The 27,990-nt window shown below is 40.3% G+C and overlaps 1 protein-coding gene across 20 annotated transcripts in view; it reads left to right on the forward strand.

The window, feature by feature from the left end:
- Nucleotides 1-969: 969 nt before the first annotated feature.
- Nucleotides 970-27,990, forward strand: part of epb41l2 (erythrocyte membrane protein band 4.1 like 2) — a 101,855-nt gene continuing 74,834 nt past the window's right edge. For all 20 annotated transcript variants that reach the window (XM_056236359.1, XM_056246515.1, XM_056255184.1 and 17 more), the window contains exon 1: nt 970-1,130. The gene's annotated coding sequence lies outside the window, so the exon portion shown is untranslated. The remainder of the gene's footprint in view (nt 1,131-27,990) is intronic.

Below are 27,990 nucleotides of genomic sequence, written 5' to 3' on the forward strand. Positions count from 1 at the left end.
TTCATTTTAATTTCAAGCAGACTTCAAATAAGACGTACGCAGTGATGTGAGATGGCGTGCTTTTCTGTTTTAGTGTGGTTTGTTTTGGAGGGAAACACAGAGCTCTGGTCTGGTGCATTATGGGTGTTCAGGAAGCGTTCTGCTCCTCGTCTTCGACTCAGTGAAGAGTCTTACAGTTACCTTCACTTCACCGATGACCCGGGCCCGGTTACGACAAACACCTTTAGCTGAGGAAACCCTTAGTTTATAAAATACTATGGTTTATTTGATGATGCTTTCAGCTGCAAGTGAAAGTTTTTCCACTGTATTACCAGATGCTTAATATGAGTGAGAGGCTGGATGGGCCCTTAATCACAGGTGATAACCCGAAATATTAGCTATAGTTATTACAATATATGAATTCAGGTTGATTGGGAAACTTCTTCCAGCCATCTCAATAGCAAAACGTGTCCAAATAAATCAACCTGAATTCGTCCCTTTGCAGTAAGTAGCATGGTATTTTGGTCTGTTTATCTGTCATTAAAGAAATTAAACTAAAGAAAGGTTTTTACTGGGTTTGAAGGAGATCCCATGTTTAATTTTTCTTGTAGTTTAGAGCAGTTACAATAACGGCATGGTGAATAAAACCTGTATAATAACTTAATAAGTTACTTCAGTGCTCAGTTGACTATCGTGTAGGTGAAGTACTCAGTTAGACTGGATTATTTGACTAGTTCTCTCGCTCCTGACCTGTGTCTTTGAATGTATTATCCACTAGTTAGCGCTATTTCACTGAAAGTCAACAGTCTTCGCTGCGGTGCGGTTCCTTTTGTCCGCAGTTTGGCAGTCAACATCCTTATTATAAACTATTCCCAGAGCCCACCAATATGAGACGAGTATTTCAGACAGACAGCGAGTCCCACCAATTACATTTCGAGTTCGACATCTGCCAGCCAATCATAACGCAGAGGCGGGGTTTCAGCGCGTCGTCGAGGGGAGGGGTTGAGGCTTCGCTTGTTTCACTACGTTGGCTTTTCTCCCAGAAAGATTTCGGTGTGGGAATTTCAATTTTACATTTCTGAGGCTGTCGGAAGCTCTTTCCCGGAGACCTCGTCCTGAAAGTTTCGCTGAGCTCGTCTAGAGTGAATAAGGTAGGCTGATTAAGGCTGCTTTTAATCATATCATCGGTGTTTGTGTGTATTTCCTACAGATGATCCCGCATGGATCTGATTGAAGTCTGCAGGAGCACGTCATTATGAGCCGTTAGTCTAATGTCACGTATTTCAAAAGATAAACTGTTCGGTGTAATATTAATACTCGTTTATGTGTGTGGGATTGTCACTCTGAGTAAGATCCATGTGAATCTGTGTGTTGAATGAATCGTGTAAGGATGATTTACAGCCTTTCGCGTGTTAATCGCATTGCTGTGGTGTTTGTAAATGTCGTTGGTCTAAGTTACCGTTACTGTGTGATGATGTAAGTTACATGTGTGTGTGTGTTTCATATCTAACACATGGACACATTCTCCACCACGGCCGTGTCAAATCCCCTATGGCGTCTTTATGTAAGGCTATAATCTCCAGTCGTGATGTTTACAGCGCCCACTGCTACTCGCCTGAACTCCTCTGGGTGATGGACGGCAGAACAACAGGGCGTTTTGAACAGCTGGAGGCCGTAATAATCATGTTAACGTGTTTTGTTCGTTGAAGTTCAGTGGCACGTGCCCTTAATGAAGCGAGTTGCCCGCGTGGCTGGCGCGCGATCACAGCTCTGTGTGTGTGTGTGTGTCGTCCTTGCTGTGTGTTTTAAGTGTTTGGTCTGGTTGTGTTTTTAACACGCAATAAACGCGTGGATGACGCGGCGCCATCTTCTGCATCGTTTCTGTGACGCGAACCTTCTGTCCAGATGTGCATTACATTACACACACACACACTGCGCGCGACGCGACAACGCAGGCTCGCTCGACCCTCAAAGTCAAGCCTCATTTTTAATTGCTTCACTAAAATGTTGTAGCTGATGGCAAAAAAATGTAATAACAAAACTGCAGCATGGCATTTGATATATTTAAAATTCACAAAATGCTGTAAAAATGCACTGAAAATCTGAGGTGATTATTGTATGTACATTTGAAGATGTACATAAAGGACAGTAACTGGAGAATTTACAGACAGGACAACTTAACAATTTTTGGAGGGAAGTCATTTTTTAGTTGGTTGATGCTTTCGCAAAGTGCTTAAAGCTGCATGAAGCGGAAGTTGCAATCATCAGTCTTTAGTATTGTGCTGTATACACGAGTGAAACGCTTCAGGAACAAGAACAAATGTGGGCGGGGCTTGATTGTGTCTGTGGGGAATTGATTGGATGGTTGTGGTTTGCTATTGGTGGATCTGGTGTGAGTGACAGGTTATAGCCCCGCCCTCGTCATCAGAGAAGAGAAGAGATGCTGCGAGAGGAACTTATTCTGATGCAAGATTATTCTGAGACGCATGAATTAAACACCATAATGATGTGCATGGAGAAAACATTTAGCATAAACACGGCAATATTTGATTTCATGGTGACTTTAAGGCCCGAAACAATCTCAAAACTAGCATGTGAATCCAGACACGCCGGTGTTTACCAGGATTCACAACCGCTCTGTCAGGCAGAACCTCTTGCACTAAAACAGCCTATCTGTTGATTAATGGTCACATGGGATGCGACTAAACACTCTCTTTGAGTCTATTTTAATTTTACATTTGCAAACCCCCTTAATTTCCCTCTCAATCCCCAGTTTGGGAAACCTTTATCTACACCAACTCGGTTTTCTGCTCCATTACATGCACAAAAATCATAATGCAGTGCAAGTATGCGTAGCTGCATGAGACACTGCGTGTGAAGGGGAAATCTGTGGTGTCAAACAGAGACTGTGTGTGTGTATAATACAAAGTGATACAACAGAACAGACATTCTTATCATTCTGCACACGCAGTTCTGTACAAAACACAGTGTTTTCTTCTACACTTGATAGTGTGATGCAGTTCCTGTGTCAATCACACTGTGTCTAATGCATACGTGCGTATATCATCATGCTGCAGGTTTCTGGAGCAAAAATTTGCGTTTGTAACTGTAAGTGTGTGTGTGTGTACGTGCAGTCATGTGATGTGTTCGCGCTAATGTTTGACAAGAGCAGCCGGTGCACGGTTTCATTCCCGCTAAACGCTTTTAGGTGTTGTTTTGCCAAACGCAAGCGGTCCGTCATGAGAAGCGTGTCCCCCCCGCCCCGCTGGGCCACTGCGCTGGGATTAGCCTGTGGCGAGTGTCAGGGTCTCTAGCGGACCTCGATTGGGTGAGGTTTGAAGGGTTTACTTCCAATTGGATGGTTTTCTGAGTCTATACCAGTGTAGCTTTATCCCAGACCATCTGTCAGATCCGTGTAGCGTCTTTACGAACACACACACCCACACACACACAAAGGAAAAGCATCATGTGTTGTGTTCCTGTACGTCGAGTGTGTTGTGAGATTACTGCATGAGCCGTATGTAAGTGTGAAACCCCCTCCGTCTGTTTGTCTGCTCGCTCTTATCACTGTGTTTGTGGACGTCTAAAGGGAATCGTCTTGTTTGACCCATACTGGGTTATTTGGCTTTGGGAAGGTGCTGCATGCAAGTTGTTGATTTGACTTTTCTAGTCAAATAGCAGTCACAAACACTGTTCTATCAAACCAGACTGATTTATTAGTAATTCATGTTCATTTCATCTGATGTGCTTCGGGTTGTTGCATCCACCCTAGTGGTTTAGACTCCGTTACACACACATCTTCTTCTGATTGATACACAGATATGCTGCTTTGTTTGGCTGTCCCGCACGTCGCCCTGTGTAACGTTATCCTACAGTTTCTTCAACATCACTAATGTTTTCCTCCAAGCTGCCAGTTTAATTCAAGAGAAAAATGTAAGCGTCGCAAAAGAAGTGTTTCTATATTCTAAGGCCTATAAATGATGAACATGATCAAATCTCTGCTGTCACTCGATCTCCTCCAGTTCTTCTGTCTCTGACTGATAGTTCAGACTCGTTTATCCAGTAAAGGTGTTTCAGTGTAACTGTACAAACGTCCTCCTTCAGCTCGAGCTTCTCGTGTCTTTCTGGGTCAAATCTGACCCGATTTATCAAGGAAACGCAAGAATAACTTTGATATTGTTAGTAATATTTCACCTGGACTGAAGCAACTGAGGTTTACTTGATCATCCAGACATTATTTATCAGAAAAATATGATCATCAGGCTTTTGAGGAAGGTTTATTTGTTCATCTGTCAATCATCACTGCATTATATGATTTAAAACTACAGAGCTTTGATCATTAAACTTACTAAGCATTTAAATATCTGACTTTCCAAATGATCACTGATAAATTAATAAGTTATTTAAGCCTATGTCCACTTATGAGGTTTATTGGCACAAAAACAGCCATAATTTAGTTTTCATGGACATGTTTCCACCCTCTCTGCCCATTACAAGTAAACCTGCTGTTTGCTACTGTACCTTTAAGACTTGTATATGCAGATGCCCTTGTTATGATTATGATTGGCTAGCCGCTTCGCCTTGTATTAAAAAAGTAACTAGTACTTGCCCACCAATCTGCTATACAGATCAAGTACTGAAATAATATGATGATAATCAGAAAGGCAGAGCGCATTGGTCATGTTCACACTGGTTTCTGTGTGTGTAGTTTGGGATTTGAGAGCGGAAGAGCCGGATAAAGCTCTTCATGTAGAGATCAGAGTAAAGCACACATGGGTTGAGACGAGAGAGGCGTCTTGTTTGCTCTGTTGTCCTCTCATTCGTCTCATGTTAGGGCAGTGGGCGGGACGGCGTCGCTGTCCCACAGGTGCGCATCACCATAGCAACCGTCACCGGGCTCGCCTGTCCTCCGGCTTACAGGAAACAGAACCGCTGTCAACACACCACATCTGGGTTTACATCAGATTTACAACCATCCGGGTTTTCTCCTGTTTGGATGTCAGAATGAGACGAGTAAAAGGAAAAGTCAGAGGCTTAGCTCGTAGTGAAGATGATTTTACAGTGCAACAAAGTATTATATAATAATTGTGTGCTCAAACTGCGTGATGGCTGTCAAGGAGAAAAATCAGCATGTGGTTCTTCTGGAAAAGCAGAAGTCCAGCTCTCCATATGAAAACCTGCAAACGTTTTGAGCAGACGCTTTAACAGCTGTTCACTCAAATGCCACCGAATGTCCATGTTTGTGCCGCCAGACCGGGACACGCTCAACACAACAACACTGACTCAACTAGTGATCGACGCAATCCAGCATGATTATCATCATCCTGATCGTGTACATCAGTCTTATTTCATGAGACCAGGCATTTTAAATGTCAGTGAAATTTCACAATTATCGATACTTCAGTAAAAGCTAATACTAGGTTAGTAAGTGCAAGTAAAAAGTCCTCAAAACTGTTACAGAAGACAGGTAAACAGTCAGCAATAAAATAAGAACAAAAAAACTAATTGCAAACAAAACAAATGAAATAAACAGTGCTTTTTCAGGACGATGTGCCAACAGTGGGATTCAGAGAAGTAATAGCCTACAACAGAAATTTAATAAGTAATCAAATGTGAAATAATACTGCTGTATACATTAAATATAGACTAAGGCATAAAAAAAAAAAAAGTTTGGTTCCGGTTTGTTGTCAGTTGAGGTCATGGGTCGGTAGGGATTTTTTTTTTTTTTTTTTTTTTTTTTTTTTAGTGGCAGCAGCAAGTAATAGGTAGGAAATTATTGAGGGCTCGACCTTAAGCCTTTTCATGTGCTTGCCCTCCGAACAAGTAAATATGTCATTCACTTGTCAGAGTAAAAAAGTTGCTTGTCCGGATTTGTTTTAATTTTTTAATTTATTTATTCTGAAGCAATGTTCTCATCAGTGTTCAATCAGCTTTGATATTTAAATTGGCATATTGTAATATCTGCACCTTTGAAGGGCATCCCCTCCCCCAATCTTATTAAATGCCCTATAGTGTCGTCTTATTCTAAATAATTGAATTTATTGATCAAATTTAGGAATTTAAAATGAAAGATGAAGCATACTGTTACCCTAAGTAGGGCTGATCAAATTAAATAATTTACACTGAAAAATTACAATTGCATAAAATAATGTTATGAAATTGATTTAAATGTACAAATAAGAAACATCGGAAAGAAGTATACTAGGCTACTTATAAACATAACACTAAACTGCCAATAGGTGGCGGCAGGCGGCCGTATTAATGAGTGAGTCATTGATTCATTAATTCAAACGATTCGTTTAAACGGTTGATTCATTCAAGAATGAGACAGATGTTAATTAATGGGTCATTGAATCTTTGACTCAACCGATTCGGTCAAAATGCTGAATCATTCAATAATGAAAACAGGTTGAGTGTTCCTGTGAGATGCGCCGTGGTTCTGCTGTGATTTTTGTTTGGAACTATTTTCGCTGCAGAAACAGAACAAAAACAGCCAATATTTCATCTAAAATGTAAGTGACTTAATTGTAACTGTTTATTGAACTGTTGTAGGAAATCAATGTCACACTTTCAATCGTGATATGGTATTCAGGAAAAATAATTGAGGCTGCTTAACACATATGTTAAAATATAGAAACTCCACATTTAGATTTGTTTATAGGCAGTATGTTGTTAACTGAGTGTGTGTGTGCTGCGCTCATGTGTGTAGATTTCTCCTCGAGAGGCTGCGCGAGCGTCAACAGCGCAACCTCACCGTCAGCAGGCTAATGCATTTATTATCCACAATTGATCGCAACTTACAATAAATGTAATAAAATCATTCTCTCGGTTTAGTGATTCCCTAGTTATTTGTTTGTTTGTTATTGATGTTCTAATCAGGCTACTTGTCCGTTCGGGCAAGTAAAATTCTCTTTTACTTGTCCTTCAAAAATCCATTTGTCGCGGACAAGTTAGACGGGCTCTGGAGATCGAATACGATACGATACGATCGATACGAAGCGCGGCAGGTTAGAGTGTTTTGGATTGCATAAAATAATAAAAGAAACGAACAAATACATGGCGAAAGAAGTGGTAGACAGCAGAAGAGGGTATTGGGATTTGGGATGATTTTTAATGAAACTTGGGAGGCGGATGGAGGTTACTCTGTAACTCATCATGTGGTGTGTGCGTGCCTATGAATGCATGCATTTGTATGTGTGCGTATATGAATAAAAGTGTCCTTAATGACAAAAAAAAAACAAAAAAAACTTGTAGCCTATATGTATTATAGTTCAGTTTGACGAACGATGTGTGAACGACCATGTAGCTGCCTCGTTTGTTTTGCTGGAGGACAACAGATGGCATCTTGCATCGCGTGCTGTACAAAAACGTAAATTATAGTTCGCCTCAAAGTTTTTTATTTGTGTATTTATTTAATTTTTATTATTTCTTCCCCAAGCTCATAAAATAAATTTGGGTCGCACATAAATTGACAGGGTCGGTCGGAAACCGGAACCAAACAAAAATTTTTTTTAAGCCCAATCCTTATTAAACCTACAGTTATTTATGCAGTGAGCGATTTTTATCTTTGTCTTAGCAATTAACAATAATGACGGTTTATAGGCTTCTGTCGCTTTAAGAGCGAATGCACTGAACCAATGTGCTGTTTCACATGCCTTTCTCAAATGTTTACATTCACTTAACCCTCTGGGGTACTTCGGGACAAAATGTGGTAAAAATGTGCTATTGCGTGATAAAAATGCTCAGTGTGTCCACCAGATGGCTCCGATCTCATTTCAAAAATTGCTTTCATGAGGCCTAGACTTGACTCTAAAATGAAATACAGCTTTAATAATTTTTTTTTTTTAATTATATGTATACATTTTCTATTATATTCAATGGGACAAAATGGGTCTTAATTATTGCATAAATATTAATTATAAATCATAAAATTACCTCAAAACACCAAAAAAGAAAAGAAAAAATATTATTGAACAAAAATATATTTCATTGATTTTACTCAAATAAAATGTATCTTAATGCCGCCCTCCGGGTCATTTTTGACCCGAAGGTCCTGAGTGTGAGTCTAAAATGAAGAACCCCAGAGGGTTAAGACATAACCGACTGCGTTTACGAGGATATTTACCAAAATGGCATTTCAGCACATTTGTGTGTAGGCTATTCGACCGCTGCGACGCGTATCTGAAGCCACAGTGGGCTTTGCTTATGCGTGTGCCGCACGAGTCCTGAAAAGTGAAGCCGAAACGCTTCGATCGGTCCCAGTATAGCTCATAAACCCCGGCCTCTCCATGTAATCTAATGAGACTAAACAATCAAATTACACTTCAAGTAATTTTTTTCCAAAAATGGTTTCTGTCATTTTGGGTAGTTATCACACTGATGTAAATTCAAGTGTTAAATATAATGTCAGGGCCATAAATAAACATTGGCAGCTTCACTTTTCTACAATGTAGATTGATCTTTTTTCTTTACAGTTTAGGGTTCCGTCTCGGATTGGACCAAACTATTAAAGAAAGCAAACTGTACATGAAAAAGTATTTTCATGTATTGTGATGGCCAGTGTTGTATGTTAGGGAACAGACCAATCCTCTTTCTCTCATCACTCCCTCTCTTCTGCGGCCCATTGAGTCACACTAAACCACAGCACAAAGGCTCCATTCACAGAGTGAGCGTCCTGACCCGTTCTCATCCATGCTCCTCTCTAATGACCGCCACACACACACACACACACACACACACACACACACACACACACACACACACACACACACACACACACACACAGGACAGGTGCTGCTGGTAACCTGAAGGAGCTTCATCATCACACACAGGGACGGAGCCGACGGTCTGAGTGGGACGAGGAAGACGAGATGGTCAGCGGGAGTCTCCTCTGGTGATGAAGATGATGATGATGATGATGATGGCACACAGTCAGCAGCATCAGTGGGAACTGGACCAATTAGCATTCACTGCTATGAAGAGGCCAGAGAAAAGCCCCTGATCGGAGCACAGAAGCCCTGAAGACACAGCCATCATCTCCATGACAGAGGAAAGACTGTGATATCAACACACTCTTAGCCAGGTGTAACTTTCACCAAGCTGTGTCCTAAAGCTTAATGATGCTGTCATGATGGTTTCGCATACCATTTACTTTCTTTGTTTACCAGTTCTGTCTAACAAAGTATTAGAAATGACTGACAGAGATTGTAAATTAATGAATGTGAGTGAGCGCTGTGTGATCAGGCGCTGGTGTTCTCAGCGCCGCCCGTCAAAATAAAAGTCCCGCTTCCAACACATCGGCCAATCAGAAAAACTGATCGGCCGATGCCGATATTGAAAAAATGCCAAATATCGTCCGGTCGACCACTAAAAAATACATCGTGGAGCAGAGAGGACACTGACAACGCAAATTTGGTCAATTTTTTTTAACGAAATTTAAACGATACATACCGTTTTTGGCTCTTTAATGTGTCTGACAGATCGCTAGAGCCTCAGTTAAAGCTGCTCGTGAACCGATCATCTCTTCCTTCTAGTTCATTAATAGCATCAGAGAAACATGAATGAACATAAGGAAAGTTGTTTTAACCGCTGAAAGACGTCAGTACACTTCGTTTTTCCAAGTTTATATCCTCCAACGTCAATCTACTGACTCTCCTGACTGCTTTGTCGGACAAAATGGCAGATTATGATTGGACAAAATGGCAGATTATGATTGGTCAGAGCGCCTGTAAATCAAAATCCCTGCAAAGGGTCAATTTGAGCTTCAAAATCCAAAATCATGATGAACAAAACCACACAAAACATTCATCAGCGCTGTGAGATTCGGTGAAAAAGGTTAGAGTCCGGTGCAGTTCTCCCATACAACCACTCATCAAATGCCTCGTGATTTAAACTAGTGTAAAGCCAGAGGAAACCGCGCAGAAGGCTTTTCAATCGACAAGTCCTCAACATTTACCATGATTTACTGTAACTGAAACATGGGATTGTGGTAGAAATGTGGGATATTCGTATTGCATTGTATTATATTATTAATGTAGACATTAAGGCCTGGTTTTACAGACAGGGCTTAGATTAAGCCAGGATTAGGCTTTAGTTCAGTTAGGGCATTTAAGTAGCTTTTACAAAAACATTACTGATGTGCATCATCAGACAAAACAATGACACTGACATATTTTAAGAGATGATTTCAGTTAAAACAGCTCAAACATGAGTTTTATTCGGGAACTAGCTTAAGCCTTGTCTTGTGAAACCGGCCGTAAATGGTTTAAAGGAGTAATGGAATATGATTACAGTATATGTTTGTTGTTATTAAGCTATAGCAGTTTTGTGCACTTGTATTATGTATTACTTAATGTCTTCAGGCTGCTGTTTTTCATAACAAATACCATAGAAACCATACAGTTACATTTTACCATGGTAGTGAGGTGCAAAGCTTGGTTTTACCTGTGGTTAACATGATCCAAATACTATGGAAGACCACATTTTACCCTATAACATTTGATAGGTTCCTATAAAATTGAGGTTGTTACAATTTTTACAGATGTTTTTGTTGATGAACATAAATCTGCATCCCATCGGTCAAATGTGCATTTCTACGAGACAGCATGTAATATTAATTGTGAAATGTTCACCTGTTGGGCAAGTGTTTGTCATGTTCTGATGATGAAACCAATCAGCTGTCTGGTAACTTTCACTCTCTTTCAATCTCTCTTTAAAGAAATCAAGATTTGACATTTATCGTGATAATTATTGATGTCGATCGATGGATATAAAACATTTTGTCGTCATTTTTTTTGGCCACATAAGTTCAGCATCCTGAAGATTCACATCCTTCACACACAGTATCTATGATCCACTATAGTCACTGTCGGGTGGAAACCTTGTTTCTCAAAAAACACTGCTTTTCATGAAATGATTGTCCTAGTTTTCAGCACTTCATTCATGATAGAGGTGGGCGGAGCTATGAGCTTTGAGTGACCGTTTCAGGAGCCAATGGAGCTACAAGGTTTAGTCACAAACACTTTTTAATACTTTTCATTGGTTAAACATTTGCAAAACCCACAGACAGACATAAAGGGCGACCGATAGTAATGATTTATGGAAGAAATAGAAATAGAGATGGAGATGCAATGTTTTTGCCCGACAGAGGCCAATATTTTTAAGGCAGTCATCTCAGATCATCAGGGTCTGCTAGTCTAATTACAAGCATTTGTTTCTTCTTCAGCTGTAATCGAACCTTCAGTCCCTGTTGTTGTCCAATCCTGTTCACCGGCGTGCAATAATGCCGCTTTCTGCTAAACTACCATCATTGGAGAAATGAACTAGCTTGTCACGACTGTTTCCTGAAAAACCCTAGATTATTTCTCTTTATTTACAGCTGTTTGACTTAATTGCATACACACACTAAAACACAACAACATTTGTGTGTAAAAAATGTAATGAAAGAATGTTTTGCATGATCCAGAGTCTGTCGTAGTAACCGAAACTCCTCTCCTAACCACAGGCCGAGAGCTGTAGTTCAACCACACGGGTCCATGATGCTGTCTGGGAATGTGTTTGGGACACGCACTTGTCAAAGCATGGGATTTACTCTACAGTTGGCTAATGATGCTTTCGTGAAACGCATCTTGTGAAGACTGTGCTTCAGAGCCCAATGACTGCTGCACACGACAGTATTTGCAAGACAAATCCAGCAGTGCTGTTAAAGCGCTGTGATTTGAGGAGCACATTTTACCCAAATGACTTCATCTCTTGGGCTTCAGGTGAAAGGTTGGCTCTGTAAATTGGCCTCCTGCAGATAAGCTGTTTTTAACTATGGTTGGGAAGAAGCCAAACCCCAGGCCGTTCCTCCTCTCTCTTTCTAATCAGTCTGAGAGAAACACACACACACTGGCACTAAACCTCTGTCGAATGCTCTTACCGTCAGTGTGCGTCTGTGAATAAGCTGTAACCTTCCAGTCTCTCTTGAATCAAACACAGAAGTGACTTAAACTGCAGTGCATCGACTGGCCACTAGAGACAGGCTCCAAAAGAGAGTCAATCCCATAAACCCGCATGTTAAAATGCCCAACTTTACAGCAGAAAAAGGGGGCTTTTATATCGGTAATTTAAAGGCAAACGTAAAATGCGCACGTTTGCACGGCATTCATAATGGTGCGGTCGTGCGGAGCAGCACTGTTCTGTTATTGTGCCCTAAATTGGCGCTAATTTGAAAACGAAACTAAAATATAACACCGACTATCGTAGCAAGCCCACCTGGTGCAAAGAGGTGTATTGGTGTATATAGCTAATTTTGCCCTTCATGACGACTGTGAGGGGGGTGAATTTTTTACAAACTCATCCGTTTAAATTATATTAAGCCTTAAAGTTCATCCATTTCATAACATCTCTCAGTGTTCAGACACTGGTGTAGTGAGCAGCTGAAGTGTGTGTGTGACGGTCCCGGGTCTCTGGGGGTGCATGGGCCGAGCGCTGGCTCTCACGTACCGATTCCCACAACCCTTCCGAATGGTTGAGCAATCGTGTCCCAGCATGCCACCGCGTTAGGAGGAGGGCACGGCCTGACAGGAAGCACAGCCTCAGACCTGTCCCCGTTTCCACACACCTTATTAAAAATAACCGCATAACGCTTCAGTGAGGTGACGTGAGCGATCAAGCTCTACTTCTCTGCTGTAAAGTAGGACCTGCCTTTGGAAAGTGTGTCTGGTGCCGGTGCTGTATCAGGGCCCCAGGAAGTTTGATTTGTTCCTCCTCATTTCTATTTTTTCCCCAAGTTTATTTCTGGTTTTTACTAGTTTAACCTGTTAACTCTCAGTCCAACTTTTTGAGCATAGACCTGAAAATGACATTTCCAACTTCCAGTTGTTAATACAAATCTTGAATATTTTGAATATACTGTCTAATCAATTGAATTCTTAAAACTAATGTAATGTATTAAAATTAAAACAATAATGGCTCATTTGCATATTCATAGAACCACGTATACTAAACGAGGCAAGGGTGTCGAGTTACATTCAAGCTATTTTAAGGCATGAAGATTTTTTATTTCAAGGAAAAAAAAAATGTTTAAATGTGTAATTTTGGTGATTTAAAGATGAGTTTTAAGGGATAAAATTGACTACAGGGGGAGTGTAACAATTGAATTAATCTCAATATTAATTAGATTTGCCATCTTTGGCAAACAAAATGCTACTCAACAGAGTAGCGAGCTGAGAGTCCCAAACGCCTACAGTACATAATATCACCATTTGATTCAGTTCCCAGCCCTACTTTTGATTTACTAATGACATTCTGCATTACACAGTAAATTCTGCGATGTTTTTACGCAGGGCCGTAGTTTGTGATGTTTGTGCCCGTGTGAAGATCAGTCTCTGATGTGGCCAACAGTATCACGTGAATGATTAGTCGATGGATGATGTCAGCTGTAGCGCATGGAGACCGCAGTGTCCACAGGGACCGTCAGGAAAAACAACTCTCCTCCCGAAGGGACACCGACACACAACACACACCCGCTCCACTAATGACGGGATTCAAGCTGATTCACCCACAGAGCTTCTCTCTCTCTCTGTGCTTCAGTTCCTGTGTAATCTCCTGATGTTGGCATCGGATGGGAGGCCGAACTGATGACATGAACATTTTCAACACTGGCACCCAAAAACACAAGGCCGTGAGTGACAGATGGCAGCACAGATTACATCTCGCGTAATGTTTCAAGCGTTTGCTCAGGGGATTGGTTTCCATTAACAAATGAGTTGGTTTTCTAATGCATGTCCTTATTGTGTGAGGTCAGATAGTTGTAGATTTCTTGAAAATAAAGTAACTTTTTTTAACGTTCACTGGTGCTTTTAAAGCAGGGGACATGAAGGATGCAGGTGAGCGTGAGTTTGCTGAATCTCGCCGCGTCGTCTTTGGCCGGTGTGTTCTTCACGTCCTAAGATCACTGCATCTCTAGTTCTGCCCATAATGTGCATCTGGACTGAGCTTGTGCTCCTCACGGCTTCGGCTCGTGTTCTTGTGTTTGTGGAGAGCAGTGAATCCTGGGTCGGATATCTCGAGTCCAGTCCTCTCTCTGGATGCACGTGTGTCGGAGCGGTCCGGCTCGGATGGGTGGGAACGCCATGATGTCATGTTGTACGCGCTCCAGAACTGACCGAGTTCATCCAAACAGCTGGAAGCGTTCGGGCTGGTGTGGTGATGTATGAGCTGGCCATGTGAAGGATCTGTGTGTGTGTGTGTTGTGATCTTTACATCAGTCTTCCTCTCTCATTGATCAGCTCAAGATGTGGACTGCACTCTTCTCTAAACCTCACGCTTTACTAGCGCTGTGACGGTGGGGAAGGGTTGTAAACGTAGAGAGCAATAGAAGTTAGACTAAACTTCACAAAGATGAAAGTGTGCTCGTATACCCGGCTCTGAGTTTCTCCTGCTTCCTCTGTCATATTAGATGGATTTTTTCCACTGAGCTCATGGCAGGGTCATTTTCAGGGCAAATATTGTCACTTCCTGCTTTAAAAAAAAAAGAAAAAATTATATTGCTGCCATGATGGCTATAAAGGCTGTCTACGTGGGCAGCTCACTAGAGTTTGTATCAGAAACCACATTAAACTGAATTCGCAGCACATCTAATGTGATTTATTTTCAAGAGAAACTGGGGAAATTATGTACGTTGGGACTTTATATTGTAAGTCCTGCCAACTGAATTTATTTTCAGTTAAATATTTTCTCGCCCAGAACCCTGAAATTTGAGGATGGATGGATCCCTTTTTAGCTGTGTATTTTTCATACATCCAGACCTAGATAAAGCACAATTTAATTTATTATAAAATATAACAGCTGCACTATACTAGTATTAGGGTAAAATATTATTTTATTTAAATTATTAATTTTTTACCCACTGTAGGAGTAATGTTGGTCAGGGGGTTGGGGTAAAAATGCATCAAAATTAGCACAAAATTAAGATTAAGGGACAACAAATGCCGAGTATTACGACTGTCGCAATTAAAGTGAAAAAATAATGAAAAGTGTTGATTGCGGCATAACATTGATATAAATACATGAGCAGATCTAAAATATATCTTTTACGTGTTTAAGTTGCAGTGTTGAGCACTATTACCAGTCACACACATTTCTATTGAGCGTATGAATGCAATGGCCAATCAGAGGCGTTTAGATTAGTCACTGCTGAAACGCCAGATTTGTCAGTGTACACGCTCACTGACTGAATTAGTTATGATCAGCAATAATGATTTGTCATTATTTCACAGCTCTGCCCTGTAATGTTGTATACATCATATACAGGGCTTGACATTAACACCCGCCAACCCGCCAAATGCGGGTGCATTTCACCCGTGGCGGGTAACACAGTCACTCTCACTAGCCACTTTGGCGTGTTGAAGATTTGTAGTCTTGTCAAAGGACATCTGACATAACAAACGAATTGCAATTTGACACTATGCCACTACCACTCCCATGAGTACCACCTGCACATAGTTTAGTGTTTGCTCATTGGTCCATTCGTGAATCCTCTTGAACGACAACACTGCAAACAAGAAGACACGCGGAGATTAAACTCGCGGACTGTGCGACGAACTGGGCTGTTTTAGTCTGCCCTTAATTATCAACTTAATGTGATGATATAGCGATCTTTTTTTAATAGCAGGAGAATCCAGACCACCGGCGTGTCTCACGCTCTCCTGCAGTGCCGCTGCGCGAGGGTGCGCGCGCCAAACGAACGATCATCACACGCGACTGGTCGCATACACACACACATCAACACAGCGTTCAGTCAGTTCGTGAGTGTGCATGGCCGGTATTAAAGCAAAAATCATCTTCATGATTAAGGGCCACGGTGTAGGCCTAACTACTAGCAGGGCTGCCCTTATGTCACGTCATATCACAACTATCTTTCCAGAGTTAATTCTATGTTTTAATAAAATTAATCATGCCATGAAAGAAAGCAGGAGATGCGCTTGTGGGAATAATCTGGAAAATAAAGACCTGTAGGCCTATACTTGTTTCAGGTGGACATATCTCCAGTTACTCAGAGCTTCATGATGATAATTATTAAGTCAGAGCTCTGAGGAAAAGCTGATGCAAAACAAACAATCCAAAGTCCTATATAGTCCTATATAGCCTATATAAAGTTGTAATCCTGGTGCCTTAATTGTGGATTTTTTCTTTAAAATTATTATTTATTCTTTGCTCGTTGTTTCTAATGCAGATAATTGTTCTACTCTGTATTGCAGTATTTACTGCTGTAAAACAAAAAACAAACAAACAATGCAGCACTTTTATTATATACAATAAGAAGCTATTTTATGTGTGTATCTTAGACAACATGTTATCAAAAAAGGAGCTTAACAACCTTATCAGAGCTAATGATAATATTAGTTCATTTTAGCACGTTTTCAGCCCCATTGTCAATTTTAATCATATAAAACGTACAACAACAAAACTGTGGCGAGTAAAAATGCTGCGTGGCTAGTCATTTTGGAAAACCACTAGCCACATTGGCTAGTGAGCAAAAAAGTTAATGTCAAGCGCTGATCATATATCTGTTGGCTCTTTACAACATGCAGTCATTATATAAATGCACGTATGCCACCGGCTTTGAGCAACACTAAACCAGTGGTTCCCAGACTTTCAGCCGGGCCGCCCTTTATAGAGAAACACATGTTCAAGCCACATAAAGACACTCTCAGACATGACCTTGGATCGTAGGATTGATTTGAAAGATTGTAATTAATACAGTACTTCAACTTCATCAGTCTTCTTCTCTGTTTGTAATGCGAGTCTGTGAGTGGTGTCTTAGCTTGCTCATCTTCATACTGTCAGAAGCTAATGTTTTGGCTCACGCAACACACTGCTTATCCAAAAATGTACATTTTATATAGAGAGTAGGGCTGTGCAAATATTCATATCGTTGAATATTAACCATACTGACTATTTCAGTTTTATGAATGTTTAATTTAATGCACTTAATTTATTTACAACATACTATTTCATTTTTTTTTTAATTGTGGCATCTACATTTTTATTTAAAAGTGTTCAGTGACACAATATGCACTTCATAGATTTCAGTGTGTTCGCTGTTCAGGGACACTGCAATGCTATTAGCTTTGCTAATAAATCGGAATGGAAGTGTTTATTTTTCTGCTGAGTTATTAATATAACGTGATGCACATACCCGAATACCCCAGCTGGTACACAGCAAGGTGTATTTTCACCTCTTTTATTTTTTTACATGTTGATTTTTTTTAAAGTATTGCAATATATATCGCAAAATGTAATCGTATCGCAATATATCGTATCGTGACACATGTATCGTGATATCGAATCGTGAGGCCCTTGCCAATACCCAGCCCTGCCTTGAAGTTATGACCCTGATAATGCTATAAAAACAGATTTGATTTTTATTTCCTCATGCCAATAATTAATATTGCTGTGCTGTTGTAAATGCTGACCAGTTTTCCAACAGTATGAACATATAATAAATTTGGGGTTAAATATGTTTGTATTAAACCTTCTTTAGTTGATATCGTTGAACTTTCTCTCAGATTTGCCACAGAAAATTCTTGAAGTTTAGAAATGTTTGATTAATGAAGTAATTTGATGTGAGTGATTGGGAATACTGTGCTGCTGAATGACGGGTCGGTGTTGATTTGATGAAGACTGCGAGGGACTCTTCCTCCGCACACACACACCACTGATGAAATGCTCCTCAGTCCAGGCCGAATGCATGTTTCTAACGCTTGATGAATAATTCATACTCGCTGGAGTGGAGTGTATTCAGGGATGTTTCCAGTTTATTTAAAACTCTTAAACGAGGGCGATTAGTTCCAGCCCGGCGGGTGGTATCACAGATTCAGTGTGTGTTTGTGCGGCCCTCTGTATTCAACGCTGACCTTCCTTTATTGCGGCTGAGTTGACATGACACTAAGTGCATGCGTAACCAGGAACTGCCCGTCTCCATAGCAACCCTGAGCCCCGGCAACTGGAAGGGGCGGCAGGCGAATAAACCCACGGCATCCATGAGGAACAGTTTGTTTTTGAGCTGTCAAACACTGACCTTGCTGGTTCATGATGTTTAAACCTAAAGATGGTGCATCTGTCGTCATGGGCAACAGGTCACGTGATGCTGAAATGTTAATATAGGGCTCATTTCAGGGTCCATTTAACCTGCTGAATGTGACGATCCAAGCAGAGTCTAGCTGTGTCCCAAATGAAGCACGATGGACTCTTTTTAGTCCGTTTATAAGTCGGATTGCCCCTCCTGTGACGGGTCAGTACAGGAAGTGCCCATCTTTCCACTCTTCATTTTTTCCTGGGTAATTGCATCATCCTGATGTTTAAAGGGCACCTATTATGGCATTCAAAATGTTCCTAATAATGTTTTGGGAGTCCCCAACTACAGTTTTACATGCATGCAATGACAAAAAACTCTTTTGTTGTCTTATAATATGCATTTATTTTTACTGGATTTGCTCACCGACTCCCAAATGATTCGTTCAACGACTAATTTTTCCAAACCCCTTCCTTTGCGTGACGCTAATCTGCGGTGATTGGCCAGATGACCCGATCAGTTATTGTTTGCGTTAGCCCAACGCATAAACATATTGATAAAGCACTGCATTACTACAAGGTATTGCTCTATTCTTTGACAACTCCAATTACAACGACATACATTTCACATGTTTCAAAAAAAATGTACATTGGAGATCTTGAAGCTGAGCGTAACTTACACAACACAGTGATTATAGAGCTGTTATAATTGGCTAAATGCTCCCTTAATGTCAGCTAATCAAGTCAGTTAACCAGTTCATGTTAATAAAACATCTACACAATCTTTCAACAACCGTCTGCTGACATCATCAAGGCCGAGTGGGTGTGAACCATATTAACCAATAAATATCATAATCCGCTTTTTGTAATCCAATCAGATCTTGATGGATGAGCGGTGTAATAGTGTTAGTGTGTGCTGCTGGAGTTCTCTTGTGGATGTTTGTCATGTTTATGAAGTCTTAAGCGGGTCGCACACCGGACGAGAAGCGCAGCGCCGCGCCACGTCTAGGACAACTCCAGGTATCGCACACCGGACGCGCACATTCTATTCGCGCGAGCTCAATTTTGAACCAACTCCTGGTAGAAGAGCTGCACGATGGGTGAGTTTTAACTTGATTTATTATTTATGTTTTATGTTAATTGAATAATAGCTGATGTTTGAACATTAATCTTGTAAAAGTGTCTATCACGTTGTTGAGTCTGTTATTTTGTTGTAACGTTATCCGTTGTCTAGGCAACTATGTTACATAATACAATAGTATTCTAGCTAGCGTTTAGCTAACCCGAGTGAAAACGTTAAACAAACAAGTTATTTGATATATTCTTTTTTTTATCTTATACGTAACTGACAATTTATTTCTTTGTAACATAATGTTATATATAATGACAGCTATTTATTTAGGGTTTGTTGTGGTTTCAATTTTTTTATGAAATCACTTCTCAAGAATCTTTGATGCCAGAAATATTAGACTTTATTAACTAACAAAGCCGAGGATCTCCTGCAGGCGATCACTCCTGATCAGTGCCAAGCTTCTCACATATATACATACATCCTTTCCAAAAATGGTAATAACGTTACATCCTATAGATATTTTTGGGCAGGGGTCTTGTATCATGTGACTTTGAATAGAATTGACATTCAGGGTATTTTTAAAGAAGGTCTTGCAGCTTTCAAAGTCACCTAGACAGTCATATTAGAGGAAATAACTCATACAAGAAATAATTGTGTATTCTTATATAGCTAAATTACTTAGTTTCTAAATAATAAAATCTTAAACATTACTCATACTCCTCTCTGTCAAAAGGAACGTTTTTCTTTCAGTAAATGATGAATGTACTATATTTTAGTTTAATAATAGTTTTTCTGTAATAATTTACGGTACTAGTGAATATTTTCTTCTAAATTATCCACTATTCAACAACAGTCATAATTACATTTGGATATATTTAACCTATGTAACCTATGAAGGCTTTTTTGTATGAATGCCCTGTTTTTCCTATTCTTCCCAAACAGATACAATTTTGACTGACAAAAAAAAAAAAACTGCTGCACTGCTACTTTTACATCACAGACTGAAAAAAAAAGGCAATCGAATTTGGGTACACCCTCTAAATGAAAAAAGGCAACAATTTGGCACTTTCCACCACCTTGTTCAGGAGCTGCAATTAAGTCCAGAAAAGCACCAGCAGTACTTCAGAATGAATGCAGAGCAGATGGAGGATCTGCTGTCAGTCATTGGACCTGACATCACAGGGATGTCTATAAATTACCGGACACCTATTGGGCCAAAAGAAAAACTTGCAGTAACATTGCGGTAAGCAATTTTCTATATAACCTTTTATATCTGATTTACAGTTTACATTTATTATGCTGTTGGAAGAATGAAGACAATATTTTCAAAACAATAATTAATTTACTGGATTTTACCATGTGAGCCATATGTCAAGATAACACAGTAATGTACACATAGATAATTCTAATAATAATAAAAATAATTGCTGACCACTCTAGCCAGCCTCCACATACATTTAATTAAGGGTGGGCCCAAACATCACATTTTACAGTAGTACAAAACAGTATCTGTATGTAATCTAACATAATGTTTTATGTTAGATTACATACAGATATTGTTTTTTATTACTGTAGAATGTGATGTTTGGTTAACAATTAGGTTAACAATTCCCAAAACAAACAAAAGTTATCTATTATGAATATGGTATGTTGAGAAAGCTGATGGAGCCACAATATTTTAATTTGGAGCATTCCAGCTACCAAACAGTGGTGGTCCTGTGTGATAGCTAATCACACCTTGCCCATGATGTGCCTGATTACTCTGCACATCCAGGTCATCCAGAATACGTAGCATCTCTATTTTTGCACGTGTTTGTTCTCTTTTTCCCAAGGACCTCATTTGAGGTGCTAAACTTAAAAGGAAAAGTTCGGTTTCATCATGTTGTTTTGGTGGCACTGTTGGTGTTGCTAAAAAGTCTATAAGCTTTTCATTAATTTGTGTGTTTGGACTTTTTGGGTCTCTTTTTTTTCTCTTGGGTCTCTGTGGCCATCCTGAAACTTCACTGTCGGTCCCTGTTGTCTCTGGTACTGGGCTTTCCTCTTCTGGAGTAATTTGTGTTTCTAAATCACCTTCATGGGTCGACACATCCACATAGGTGTCGAAGTCAACGTTACTGATTGTACTGAGAAAAAGAAAGAGAGACAAACAAGAGCATACCGTTTACACCATTTTTTTTTTTGCAGTTAAAAGTCTAATTCAAATCATACTTTAATAAATTTAATTCACAGTGTATTACTATAAATAGTACCTTCTATTTTGTAGGAAGATATTTATGAAGGAAATTGCAGCAGCATATTTCCACTCCTGTTGACGCACTGCTCCAGAGCCACTTGGCAATTGTTGTCTTTTCTTCCACTTGATGTAGTTGTCTCTTAGGGACTTCCATCTCATTCTGCACTCATTTTCTGTGAAGAGGGAGAAATTAATGTGTATATTAATGTTTATGTTTTACAGATATCTGGCCACAGGAAATTCAGTAAGAACGATTGCTTTTAACTACCGTATGGGGGAGAGCACAGTAGCTAAATCCATCAAGGACACATGTGCAGCTATTAACAGGCGGATGATGGATACACACCTAGCAAGACCAACTGAGCAGGAGTGGAGGAATATTGCCTCAAGATTTTCATGTAGGTGGAATTTTCCTAACTGCATAGGAGCGATAGATGGGAAGCACATCCTCCTCTTTGCACCACCACATTCAGGCAGCCTTTATTTTAATTACAAAAAAACATTCTCGGTAGTATTATTGGCTGTTGTTGATGCCGAATATCGTTTCCGCCTAGTCCATATTGGAGAGTATGGACGGTCAAGCGATGGGGGTGTCTTTGCTGGCTCAGCCATAGGGCAGGCTCTAGATGCAAACAAGCTGGAGATGCCAGATGATCAGCACCTTCCAGGAGCAGAGCATCTGGGGAACATGCCATTCACCATGGTTGGGGATGCAGCATTCCCATTAAAAACCTACCTGATGCGGCCTTACCCTGGTAGGGACTTATCTACACAACAACGCATCTTCAACTACAGATTGTCTCGAGCGCGCAATGTAGTAGAAAATGCCTTCGGCATTTTGTCATCTCGCTGGAGGATCCTACATAGCAGGATCAACATACACCCTGACAAAATAAACAGCCTTATTTTGTCAGCTTGCATCCTGCACAACTTTCTTCTCAAGCCAATGGAAGTAGAGAGGTGGCTGAATACCAGTGGCCCAACTCCTGGATCGATGGAGAGCATTTCTACTGTTGGTGGACTTCGTGGTGCAAGGGAGGCCTACACAGTTCGAGACAAATTCTGCTCTTATTTCAACTCTGAGGGACATGTATCTTGGCAGAATGAAATGGTTTAATGGTCACCATAGTTTAGTTTAATTATTTATTTATTAAATTTAATTGATTTTAGAATTTATCACTTTCTTGATATCATAATGTATGTAAATATTTAATATCTTAATGTATGCCTGCTTTCCTAATCATTTAGTCTTTGATTAACATTAATATTAGACTGCACTAATCAATTATTAGCATATTTATGTATTATTACAAATCAATTTCAACATTTCTTATAGCTACTAATATTATTTGTTTGTTCAATAAAACAAATGTGTTACATATTTTTCGCTTAAGCTCTTGGTTTCATTGTTAACATCAATTAGTATTCCTGTGGTTCACTGGTGGCAGGTTATTGGAGTCTTTCAACATGAAGATTTATTTATTGAAATATCATAATTGTCAGTTTGTGGTCAAAAATACTGTTATTTTAAAGGACATTATGGAATTAAGATAATGTCTGTCCTGTACGTTGTTTTACTGTACATTTAAGTAACTGTTACAGTCGTTGCTAACGTCAGGCAGAACATTTTACCTCAGGTCGTAAGTTAACATAATTAGAGAATCTTACCTGAAAATCCGATGACATCTGCGATCTTCCTCCACGCTGCTGACTTCCTTATGTTGTCTTTGAAAAATCTGTGGTTTATTGCAAATATTTCAGGGTATTTCCCTACTTCATTGATGAGTTTTTCGTCGTCCATTTCGCTCCGCTACTACGCTACAGAAATTACCTGAAGTGTGTTGTTGTGACCTGGTAAATCCGGTAGGTGTCAGTATATTACAGTGAATGTTACCACGAGAGGCAAACGTTACATCGCCTATGCTTATTTCGCACTGAGGTTAGAGCATAGACAGTAAAATAAATTAGTAATTGATTTGGAAAATGGCACAACAGGGGAAAATTAAAGATTTAAAAGGGCTATGTATGTTATATATTTTTCCAATATGACTTTATTCAAGCTGTTAAATTAGGAATGTTAAACTAAATGTATATTGCAGCACAGGGTGAAGTCAGTATACATTAACGACGATTTGAGACAAATACATGTAAATTTAATATGAAACTATGTAAATGGCGCTCTGTGGCGCGGCAGGGTTCTGAACAAGGTCCTGAGCCGTAGCTGGGCGCCGCGGACAGACGCCGAATGGCGCCGCCGGTGTGTGTACACTCATAGAGAATAATGTGTTCGAATTTTAAAGACCTGGCGCTGCGCGACGCGGCGCTGCGCTTCTCGTCCGGTGTGCGACCCCCTTTAGGCGAGCTTGATCACTCGTTATGAACGAGTTACACACACACTCATGAAACGGTTAAGTGTGTTCACTTTCCTCTCTGCAGTGTCCGACAGCCCAGTTTACTTCCGCATGAGTGTGTGTGGTGACACTGCTGTCCTGATGCGCCTGTGTCTGTGTGGGTTACATACTGGGGTCACAGTGTGCAGCTGTGAGCATCTGTAAACCCATAAGCACTTATCATGTACAGACATGTTTGAAATGCACATTGATTGAAAATTCACAACTTTTTATTTGCAAGTTTAACTGAATTAAACATGCGACAGTGATTGAATTGTGTATGAAGTGCTCATGACTAGTGTTGTCAAAAATATCGATATTTCGATAAATATCGATACTGAAATATCTGAACGGTACCAATACTAATTTCCCGAAGTATCGATACTAGCCGAGCAGTCACTTTCACTTCTCTCAAAAGGCGCGTTGACAAACACCACACGTGACGCACTCGTCTCATTCGCTCTGGTTAAATAGCAAAAGTGAAGTGAATGGAAAGATGGCGAGGGCCGCGCCCCCGCGACCGGCTTTGGTTGATTGATAAAGAACACCACGAGCGGGCATGTCGGAGAATAGCGCAGACACGCGCAAAAAACACACCGCGAGCGGGCATGTCGGAGTCGGAGAATAGCGTGGACACGCGCTACACACCGCGAGCGGGCATGTCGGAGAATAGCGCGGACACGCGCTACACACCGCGAGCGGGCATGTCGGAGAATAGCGCGGACACGCGCAAAAAACACACCGCGAGCGGGCATGTCGGAGTCGGAGAATAGCGTGGACACGCGCTACACACCGCGAGCGGGCATGTCGGAGAATAGCGCGGACACGCGCAAAAAACACACCGCGAGCGGGCATGTCGGAGTCGGAGAATAGCGCGGACACGCGCTACACACCGCGAGCGGGCATGTCGGAGAATAGCGCGGACACGCGAGCGGGCTGCGGGCACCCAACAGATTGTTTGACTATCAATAATCCCTCACATCACTCATTTTTTTAAATTATTGTATAGGTGAAAACAGACTTAAGGAACAGGCTCCAGGGGTAGGCTACTATTTAGCAGCATATGCTCAGCATCAGGGGTGTTTGTTGTTTGGACAGACCTGCCCCCACTGCTAAAAAAATCCTCAAGGAAACACTGTAACTCTTCCCATTTGAACTTTTCTGAAACATTAACCAAGATGGCCTAATATTGTTGTTGATAAGAGTCTGTGTTGTCTCGTTTTAATTCTTAAAGTTAACATAATCTGACTGAGGAATCTTAGACAAGTAAATATTGTAACTGTGGTCAAATGTAAATTAACTGGTGCCTATTTAACTTTATTAAAAAAATATTATTTAATTCTGCAATTTTCCTTCATTAACGATTATCATCAATTTGATTACACAGATATGAATTAAACTAAACAGCTAGACAATGGCATCTCTGAATTCAATAATGACATGCCTTTAACTGAAAATTGAATGTTTAATCTTATTATTATACATTACTGACTCTCTATCCTCCAATTTGATACTGTTAAGTGCTTTTTTGTTACAGTATATTTTAATCTTTGATAACAGTAGGTAATAAAAATACATCATGTTAGCTCTGGTCCAATTAAAAAATATAAACAAATAGAACTCAGGACATTTTTGTTCATGTAAAATATACCTCATTGTCATGTTCTAGACTTGTTATATTTAGCTTTAAATAAAAAAAATACCCCCTTAATATTGTGGCAGTTTTTTCTCCGTGGTATCGAAAATGGTATCGAATATCGATATTTTTCAAGGTATCGTATCGAAGTTAGAAATTCTAGTATCGTGACAACACTACTCATGACTGTGTGTGTGTGTGGACAGACAGTGAAGCGCAGTACGATAGGAGCCTCTCTTCACCCGTCTCTAGCCGCCTCAGGTGACTTTAATCACCTCTGTTATTGCCGTCACAAGACTCAGATGTTCTGGACAGGGGATGAAATGGTAATGCAGTTACTGGCATGCTGTAGTCTGACCGTATGATGGCTTAAGCAAGCGGCTGGTGCTGTTAAACCCTTATTTTGGGCCAATGATGTTTTGCTGTGGGCGGAGCTAGCCACAAAACTAGACCAGTAAAATGTCAGTCAGTGTAATTGTATGTACTAGATGTATGTAGAGAAGCCAGGGCTCGAATTACGGCGCGGGATTGCGTATAATTCTAATCATTCCCGCAGGTCTCCCATTTATATGCGGGAAATTCCCGCAATCGTAATCCACACAGATTATAAAATCAAATCATTCTTTTAACAACTATCTGCCAGACGCAATTTCTCAAACAGCGTGAGTGTTCAGCAGTGCCGCGCGTCTTCTATCTCTTCTCTCAAATGTGTTGTGCAAGGCAAGCATCAAGCGCTGCGGCGATAATACACACTCGCGTTTAGGAGTCGGGACATGACGCAATATTCACTTGCACAATCGGGTCAGCAGTGCATCGTGACTGAAGTTTACCATTTGCACATCTTTAAGTCTTACCAGTTTAAACATTCAAGCGATTTTAAACTAATCAGTGCTCGCGCGCTCTCTGAGATGATTTTCTATGCGCACATTCATAGAAAATCTGCCTCAAAAACAGCTGGCAGTAACAAAAGTTATTTTTCGCGGATTATATTGCGGTCTTCGTGAGTATACTCTAAACAGTCGCTTTTGTCTTTAATAAGCATAAAACGCATGCCAGTATAATGAACACAGGATCCGTGCACTAGCTCTTAAAGTGACGGCAGCCATATGTGTCTGTCATTAATTTTGTTGTCAAAACAACCAAAGATAGCTTTAAAGACCCACTCCGATGAAAATAATGTTTTTCTAGGTGTTAACATGTTCTTGTGGCATTTTTCTGATGTTAGAGGACATATCTTGAGAAAAATCAGCTCAAAGTTGTATTTCTGAGTATTTCTACATTCAAATGGCTGTCAATCAGTAGCAGACGCTAAAATGCCGGCTAAAATAGACTGTAGTTGTGACGTAGTAACTCCACTGGGCGTCTCCACACGCGACGTCTTGGAGTGAAATAATGATCGGTGATAACTTTGATTAACTTCGGATAATAATAATTAACGTGTATATAATACTGTTGCCCCACCGGTATTGGGGGTGTAAGCTAGCGGGAGAGACAGAGCTCTCGGGGAGGGAGGGGGAGGGGCGTCTCCATGCCAACGGCTCCGCCCACAACGCAGAGGCGAATTGCTAATGAGCTACTGCCGCTCTGCTGAAGCGAAGTCCCAGAAAACGGCACAGGTTTTGAGATTTTGGCTAAAAATGGCATAATCATAATTTAAAGACCACTGGGAATGTTTAAAAATAGCTCAAAATATGATCGGAGTGGGACTTTAAGTTAAAGGAATCAGGATTAATAACCTATGTATTTAATTTATTCAGGACTAAAATACTAACCAGTGTTATTTTCCATTTGATTACTTTATTCAGTTTCTGTATACTAGTGTTAGACCTATTCAAAAACTTTTCTCTTTATTTGTCTTTATTTGTATCTTTATTCTATTGTATTTATTTCTGCTACTTTTTTCAATTTAATTAAAGAATTTAAATCAAGCTTCCTTGTGTTGTGTAAACTCTTAACAACAATATTACCCCATTGTAAAAATGCAATGAGCGCATTTAGGCAAGATAAATGTAATAATTTTGTTTGGAAAAAATGCTTTTCCCTTTCTTCCCCTCAAACAAAAAAAATCCCCCCCATGAGAATCATCTAAGGGGGGATTTCCCCCCCATTTTCCAAAACGAAATTCAGGCCCTGGAAGCTTTAACGCAGAGCAGTTTAATGTGTTTGTGAGTGTGTTTTCATATTCAGAGGGTGTTCACTGACCGCTCACAGATTCAGTGAGTGTGTGTTTGAAATGAAACCGCTGGAATCTTTCAGATCACATTCCTGTGGATGTCCGGCAGTAAAGCAGACCAACGCTCTCTCTCTCTCTCTCTCTCACACACACACACACACACACACACACACACACACACACACCCCATCTGTCCGAGTGCTGTGGTGATTCAGACGAGAGAGGACATCAGCTGACCGGAGCGCTGGGTTATGTGCTGCTCATGATGTGGTGTGCATTATTGCTCAAGTGACACCGTCTCGTGATGTTCAAGGGGATTTTATTTGTAAGGCAGAGCTGTGTTCAGATTCAGCTTTATTGATATATGTATGTGATGGTAGTAAATAATGCCACGTTTTAGTGGTTGACCGACATATCGGCCGATATTTGGCGGTTTTTAATTATCGG

The sequence above is a fragment of the Rhinichthys klamathensis genome, unplaced genomic scaffold (genome assembly GCF_029890125.1).
Source record: "Rhinichthys klamathensis goyatoka isolate OS25496 unplaced genomic scaffold, OSU_Roscu_1.1 h1tg000001l_1, whole genome shotgun sequence".
In the NCBI taxonomy this organism is placed as follows: domain Eukaryota; kingdom Metazoa; phylum Chordata; class Actinopteri; order Cypriniformes; family Leuciscidae; genus Rhinichthys; species Rhinichthys klamathensis.